Below are 8,955 nucleotides of genomic sequence, written 5' to 3'. Positions count from 1 at the left end.
TTTAACACCATAAAGGTTATGAAATGAGTAACGTTACTTCGCGTGTCCGCGGTTATAAGAAATATACACAAATATATTATGCTCCATACACACAGTGACCTACAGTAGAAACGGTATAACACGACACACAGAAACTATTATAAAGTAATAAGGCACTTACTTTGATAGAAACGCAGTCTGGATTTGAACATGGCTGTCTGCCTCTAGCACTTAGACGCTGTACCACTTGGGAGTCAAAAGGCCAGGGAAGCTTCAAAATACAACACATGCTAATACTTCTCTGAAGCAATTAGCATTGTTTTCCAGAGCTAATAGAAGAACATAGCTAGCTACCTAAGCATTGAGTATAACACCATAAAGGTTATGAAGTGAGTAACGTTACATTGCGTGTCCACAGTTATAAGGAATATACACAAAAACATTATGCTACAGAAGAAACGATATGCAGAAACTATTATAACGTAATAAGGCATTTACTTTGATAGAAACGAACACATTTCCAAAGTTATTATTGGTAACAAAAACAACTTTGATTGCGATGCAGGCAACAGACGGAAAATGTGAACACGTATATGCAGAACGCGCTGCCCTTTGGTTTGAGGGCAGCGCGGATTAAATGTACTGTTACGTAACAATCACATTCTGGAACGGAGAGAACGTTCTAACATCACGTGCATAAAAAAACTCACGCTGGGGCAACTGTTAGAGATATTTGGAACTCACGCATGAAAGGGTTAAAGCTGTATCTAAATTAATCTGTATCTAACTGAGTCTGTATCTAACTAAAGCTGTATAGAACTGAATATGTATCTAACTGAATATTTACGTAACTGAATCTGTATGTACCTGAATCTGTATCTAACTGAATCTGTGTCTAACTGAATATGTGTCTAACTAAAGCTGTATTTAACTGAATATGTATCTAACTTCATATTTATTTAACTGGATCTCTATGTAACTGAATCTGTATCTAACTGAATTTGTATCTAACTTAATATTTATCGAACTGAATATGTATCGAACTGAATATGTATCTAACTGCTGTATCTAACCGAATATGTATCTAACTACTGTATCGAACTGAATCTGTATATAACTGAATATGTATCTAACTGAAGCTGTATCAAACTAAAGTTCTATCAAACTGAATCTTTATCAAGATCAAACTTAATCTAACTGAGTCAGTTTCTAAATTATTCTGTATTTAACTGAATCTGCATTTTACTGAATCTGTATCTTTCTGAATCTGTATTTAAATGAATCTGTATCTAACTACTGTATCTAACTGAATCTGTATCTAACTCAATCTGTATCTAATTGAATCTATATCTAACTGAATCTGTATCTAATTGAATCTATATCTAACTGAATCTGTATCTAATTGAATATGTATCTAACTGAATCTGCATCTAACTGAATCTGCATCTAATATAATTAGTTTTTAACGGATTCTGTATCTAACTGAATCTATTTCAAACTGAATCTTTATCAAACTTATTCTCTATCTGTTACGTCCTGACCAGCAGATGGAGCTGGTGTAGTAGTTTGGGGGTCAGGACGTGGCAGTCTGGTGTGTGTCTTCTGACTCCTGATCAGGAACAGCTGGGAATCGTTGTTCCTGATTGGGAGTCACATATGTAGGAGTTGTTTGGCACTGGGGTTTGTGGGTAATTGTTTCTTGTTTAGTGTGTTTGCACCTGACAGGACTGTTGGCTGTCAGTTTCCTTGTTTTGTTTGTTATAGTGTTCTTTCTAATTAAATTGAAAGATGAATACTAACTCCGCTGCATTTTGGTCCATTCCTGAAGACAGCCGTTACACTATCTAACTGAATCTGTATCAAAATGAATCTGTATCTAACTGAGTATCTATCTAACTGAAAAGTAGTTAACTAATGCTTACTATTATGACTAATTTGCCCTGTAGACAACTCTTCTGAGCACTTTAAGCTCTCATGCAGCCCTAGAGGAGAAGAGGCTGACACTTTTCTCTAATTCCTCACAAGACTCCCGTGAGTGGAGGCAGTAATGACACTGAAATGGCAGTAATTGTTACAATAGCGTTGAGTGGTAGTCTGTTTGGTTTAACGATGCAATGATGGGCTTCCTCTAAATAGGGCTGAATCGCAGCCTAACATTTCAACGGTGTCATCCCAGCAACAAACGTTCAATGGGATTAGAGAGGATCTACTTTACAAAGAAGAGGGCTCTTTTCATGAAAATAAAGGGAAAATTAGCTGCTATGAGTACAAAAAGCCATGTCCTGAATCAGACCAGTCCAACACAGGCAGGCCCCACCTTGATGATTCAATATCCGGTTAACCCCCCCCCCCCCAACTACCACCAGTATCAAATTGTATGTATTTGTCACATGTGCCGAATACAACAGGTGTAGACCTTACAGTGAAATGCTTGCTTACAAGCCCTTAACCAACAATGCAGTTTTAAGAAAATACCTAAAAAATAGCAAGAAATAAAAGTAACAAATACAGTTGAAGTCAGAAGTTTACATACACCTTATCCAATTACATTTAAACTCCGTTTTTCACATTTCCTGACATTTAATCATAGTAAAATGTTTGTGTCTTAGGTCAGTTAGGATCACCACTTTATTTTAAGAATGTGAAATGTCTGAATAATCGTAGAGCGATTCAACTGTACGTGTGTAATCACCCACCCTCTCCTCCCCTCATCTTCTACCCGGCCTCCCTTTTTATTTATTTACCCAGATCTCAACCAATTGAGCAACAGATCGCTGTTTGGAAGGGGCAGGTTGCCAAGGCAGTCCAGTGTGACATAGAAATACACTAGGACATTAAGACACCCTGTGCTGCTGCACCAGAAATCAATCACGCACCCAGGATGCAATGAAGGCAGAGAAGGGCACAGCTAGCTCATACCTTTCTGAATTCTGGACAGGGAAAGACTGCAGAGGGTTGTGAATCAGTCTCACTGAGTGTGTTTCAAGGGGATCCCACCTGGTCTGTTCTTGTTGTGTTCATTCTGGGTTATTTGTTAACTCTCTCTCTTTCTTTCTCATGCTCCTTGAGGGGGACATATTGAGAAAATACATTAGCCTTGACCTCAAAACAACATAATCTCTAATTCACCTGACACATAGTATGACAATATATAGTAACTACTGACAAGCAGAGAGAGAGAGAGAGAGAGCGAGAGATACAACCATGTCTTAGCATCTTGCCAGGAGACCCTGACCAATCAGACGGCAGACAGGATGAAACAGCCCCTAAACCTCTAGCTGTAAAACAACCATGATTGATGGGCACATTTTCGTTCTCTGTTCTAATGCCCCCCACCCCCTCCTCCCACTCTCTCCATCCATCCCTCCCTCTCTCCCTCCCATCCATCCACCAGCCCACTAGATAGATGACCATTTATTATACTGCCATCAGGTGTATAGGTGACATCCAGAGCGTACATTGCCATCCTATTTTGATTGTAGTGTTATTGTTTTCTGCTTTGGCCTTTCCTTAGAACTCCTGGGCTGATTATTCCACTTTAAACTCTCTCCAGTGTCTTGTTCTGCACTGAGGATATTCTGACCAGAAATAAGCATCACAACTGCCAGGTCACTTATTTTCTATGTGTAAGAGGATCATAGATAGTAGCATTGATGATCTGTGTGCATCAAGTATCCTATCCTCACTCTTCACCAATTACCATTTCGAATCTGCCCAGATTTCTCTGTTTTCTAGAGAGAGGCCTAAAGGTTCTGTCATCCTGTTTAACTGTTTCTCTTACCCACCTTCTCAATGTCTGAGAGGAGGGATGGAAGGATGGAGGAAGGAATGGAGGGAGGAATGGAGGGATGGAGGGTGGCAGGACGTGAGGATGGAGTGGTGAGTGGGAGACACACAGAGAACCACAGAAAGACAGACAGAAAAAGAGAGAGGGAGGGTGTAGGCATTGGTTCACTAGGTTCCTGCTCCTCTAGCTGCCTTCAGCACCACCCCTGAGTTGAGGCTTAGCTTCTCTCTGGGCAGAGAGCCTTTGAATTCATGTTGTCTGCAGCACTGGCTCATCTCTTCACAAAGCTAGACCAAGTGTGTGTCCCAAATAGCACCCTATTAGCTATGTAGTGCACTACTTTTGATCATACCTGGCCAAAAGTTGTGCACTAAATAAGGAATAGGGTGTAATTTGGGACACAAACACAGACCAAGCGCCTCAGTAAAAAGTCATTTGCAAAGGCCCATTATTAGAATGTAATTATTTATTAATTACAAAGTGCAGCACTTTGTCTTAATGAGAGCAGCCACCACATAATGCGTAAGTGTTTGTTATTTGGCAATGTGAGGTTGAGGTTGCACAGGCAGAGATGCAGGCCACATCATAATACATACCAATCATCGCACCCACAATAATTATTGTAATAAGAGGGGTGAAAGGGATCATAAGAGTTTTTCTTTTGAAAACAGAATAAAGCATGCAGTTTTGATTGATGGCTAATGTTGAAGGGTTTGAGGTGGGAGAGGATTTATTCCCTTATATTTTATAAATCATCATGATCCTGTTGGCCAAAACATATTATACTAACTTGTGAAAGCAGGAAACGCCTAAAACCTTTTCAACTTTTCTCTTCCTGTCAAAAGTTTGAGATGAAATAGATTAGTAGTATGACAAAATATAACGCTTTGTATTTGCTGCATGACGCTCTGTTTCACATGAAATCCATTGTAAGAATATAACGCCACATTATCCGTGGAGAAGAAATCTTATTATAAAAATGAATATTGCTTTTTCCTCACCCTCCATTCAGTTTCATATAGTGTCTAAACAAATAAATAAATAAATGGCTGTAAATAAGAGTGGACTGTTGCTCAAATCATTTCTCTATTACTTTATCCACTGGAGTGAGACCAACTTCTTATTTCTGATGTCTGGCTCTGAGAGAAGCAGCTCTCAATTTAAGAAGAAAAGAGATGAGGAAGACGAGAGATTTGAAGGATTCTTTTGGCTGCCCTTCCACACATTCCATTGCTGTCAGTTTGCTGTTCTTTTTCTCTCACTCAGACTGAGAGAGGAAGGCAGTTAACTTATTCCCCTAGTCTCCCAGCATTACTGCACCAAGCCCTCCAACTCCCCCTTTCTCCCTCTAACAACCACACACCACGGCTCGAATAGATTAAATGTGTCACAGGCGTTGAAATGAGTAGACCAAAGCGCAGCGTGTATAGTGCTCATATTTAAACTTTTAATGAAGACACTCGAACCAAAACAATAAAACGACTGACAACAGTTCTGTAAGGTACACTGACAAAACAGAAAACAACTACCCACAAACAACAAAGGAAAAACAAGCTGCCTAAGTATGGCTTCCAATCAGAGACAACGATAGTCACCTGCCTCTGATTGGAAACCATACCTGGCCAAGACATAGAACACAAAACATAGAATGCCCACCCACCTATCACACCCTGGCCTAGCTAAACAGAGAAAACACAGCTCTCCTAGGTCAGAGCGTGACAAAATGAAAAGTGCTATTTTCTACCAAGATCTGATACACTGATATAGAGAGTATTTTCTGTAATAAATCACCCCCACATTCAGAAATAATAATACATGCCATTTAGCAGATGCTGTTATCCAACGTGACTTAGCATCATGCAGGCATACATGTTATGTTTGAGTGGCCCAGGTGGGAATATAATAATAATCATATTAACAATAATAATGAAATGTAATTTGTAAAGCTCTTTTCTCACACCCAAGGCGATGAATAAAAATAAACATAAGAAGTATAAAAACAATCTTTGTAAATAGACAACAATCAAATAATTGAGAGTATAAAGGTGTCGTCAGATACGGTAGACAGGAGAACAGAACAGCCGCACAACTGAAAGCCATGTCACTCACAGTTTTTAGTCTGTATTTGTAAATCTGTATCCAACTGAATCTTTATCCAACTGAATCTGTATCTAACTGAATCTGTATCTAACTGAATCTGTATTGAACAAAAGCTGTACCTAACTCAATCTATATCTAACTTGTCACAACTGTCGTCATAGAGAGAATGGGACCAAAGCGCAGCGGGTTGCGTGCTCAACATATTTATTAATCAAATAATGCGAACACCACGGAAGAAAACAATAAACAAACTAACGACATGAAACAGTGAAAGCAGGCTCAACAAAAAGCAGTACTCTCAAACAACTACCCACGAAAAACAAAGACAAACACACCCTACTATATAGGACTCCCAATCAAAGGCAACTCAACACACCTGCCTTCAATTGAGAGTCCAACCCCAATCAACTAGACATAGAAACACAGACATAGACCAGTGACAAACCCCATAATACATACATCAACTACCCTCTGCCACGTCCTGACCAAACTACAATAACCAAATATACTCTATACTGGTCAGGACGTGACATAACTAAATATGTATGTAACTGAGTCTGTATGAAACTGTATTGGTATGTAACTGAATCTGTATCTAACTAAATATATATCTAACTAAATATATATCTAATTGAATATGTATCTAACTGAATATGTATCTAACTGAACATGTATATAATTATGTATCTAACTGAATCTGTATCTAACTGAACAAGTATCTAACTGAATCTGTGTTGAACTACTGTATCTTATTGAATTTGTATATATCTTAACCTGTATCTAAGTAAATCTGTATTTAACTGAATCTGTGTCTAATTACTGTATATAACTGAATATGTGTATTCCCCAAGTGGGAATATAAAAATAATATTAATAGTAATAATAATTCATTTAATTTGTAAAGCACTTTTCTCACACCCAAGGTGATGAATGAAAATAAAAATAATAAGAATATGTCACGACCGTCGTATGAATAATTGTACCAAGGCGCAGCGTGAGTAGAGTTACACATTTTAATGATAGTGAAACTTCCAAAACAACAAAGATATAACGATCGTGAAATACATAGCGCACATAGGCACTCATACAAAACCAAACAATATCCCACATCGCAGGTGGGAAAAAGGACACACTAAGTATGATCCCCAATTAAAGGTAACTAATATCAGCTGCCTCCAATTGGGAACCATACACACACACACCAACATAGAAATATAATACCTAGAAACCCCCCTAGTCACGACCTGACCTAAAACACCATAGAGAACCCCGAAGGCTCTCTATGGTCAGGGTGTGACAGTATCCCCCCCAAAGGTGCAGACTCCGACCGCAAAACCTGAAACTGGATGGGGAGGGTTAGGGTGGGCAACTAGCATCGGTGGCTGCTCCGGTGCGGGATGTAGCACCCGCTCAGACCGTGGATCCGGCCATGGAGCCGGGCTGAACGCCATGTCCAGACTGGGCACCGGCGCAGAGGAAGGCTCCGGCCATGGAGCGGGACTGGACGCTGTGCCTGGACTGGGCACCGGTGCAGAGGAAGGCTCCGGCCATGGAGTGGGACTGGACGCCGTGTCTGGACTGAGCACCGGCGCAGAGGACGGCTCCGGCCATGGAGCGGGACTGGACGCCGTGCCTGGACTGGGCACCAGCGCAGATGAAGGCTCCGGGCCGTGGACCGTCACTGGAAGCTCCGAGCCGTGGACCGTCACTGGAGGCTCCGGATCGTGGACCGTCACTGAAGGCTCTGAACTGTGAACCATCGCTGGAAGCTCTGGACTGTGAACCATCGCTGGAAGCTCTGGACTGTGAATAGTCGCTGGAGGTTCCGGGCTGTAGACCGTTGCTGGAGACTCCGGACTGTACACATGCACTGGTGGACAAGTGCGAGGAGCCGGCACAGGACGTACTGGGCTGGGAAGGCGCACTGGAGGCCTGGTGCGTGGAGCCAGCACAGGTTGCACCGGACTGATGACACGCTCCTCAGAGCGAGTGCGTGGAGCCCGCACAGGTTGCATCGGGCTGGTGACACACTCTTCAGGGCGAGTGTGGGGAGCCGCCACAGGACGTACCGGGCTGGGGAGGTGCACTGTCGGCCTGGAGCATGGAGCTGTCACAGGTTGCACCGGGCTGGTGACACACTCTTCAGGGCGAGTGCGGGCAGCCGGCACAGGACGTACTGGACTGGGGTGGCGCACTGGAGGCCTGGTGCGTGGAGCCGGCACAGGTTGCACCGGACTGATGACACGCTCCTCAGGGCGAGTACGGGGAGCCGGCACAGGACGTACTGGGCTGGGAAGGTGCACTGGAGGCCTGGTGCATGGAGCCGGCACAGGTTGCACCGGACTGATGACACGCTCCTCAAAACACCTGCGCTGCAGCATACTCCTAGCCAACACCTCTCTCCGATATCCTGGCTGGGCCACTCAAGGACATTTAGAGACTTGCCCTGAAGCTACTCCTGTGTTGTTTGGTCTGTGTGCTTGTTGGAAGGTGAACCTTCGCCCCAGTCTGAGGTCCTGAGCGCTCTGGACCAGGTTTTCATCAAGGATCTCTCTGTCCTTTGCTCAGTTCATCTTTCCCTTGATCCAGACTAGTCTCCCACTCCCTGCTGCTGAAATACATCCCAACAGCATGATGCTGCTACCACCTTGCTTCACCGTAGGGATGGTGCCAGGTTTCCTCCAGATGTGAAGCTTGGCATTCAGGCCAAAGAGTTCAATCTTAGTTTCATCAGACCAGAGCATCTTGTTTCTCATGGTCTGAGCATCTTTAGGTGCCTTTTGTCATACTCGGAGCGGGCTGTCAGGTGCCTTTTACTGAGGATTGTCTTCCGTCTGGCCACTCTAGCAAAAAGGCCTGATTGGTGGAGTGCTACAGAGATTGTTGTCCTTCTGGAAGTTTCTCCCATCTCCACAGAGGAACTCTGGAGCTCTGTCAGAGTGACCATAGGGTTCTTGGTCCCCTCGCTGATCAAGGCCCTTCTCCCGCGATTGCTCAGTTTGTCTGGGCGGCCAGCTCTAGGAGTTTTGGTGGTTCCAAACTTCTTCAATTTAAGAATGATGGAGGCCACTGTGTTCTTGGGGATCTTC

The sequence above is a fragment of the Salmo salar genome, chromosome 01, assembly GCF_965601325.2.
Source record: "Salmo salar chromosome 01, fSalSal1, whole genome shotgun sequence".
Taxonomy (NCBI): domain Eukaryota; kingdom Metazoa; phylum Chordata; class Actinopteri; order Salmoniformes; family Salmonidae; genus Salmo; species Salmo salar.
This window is presented reverse-complemented; position numbering follows the sequence as displayed.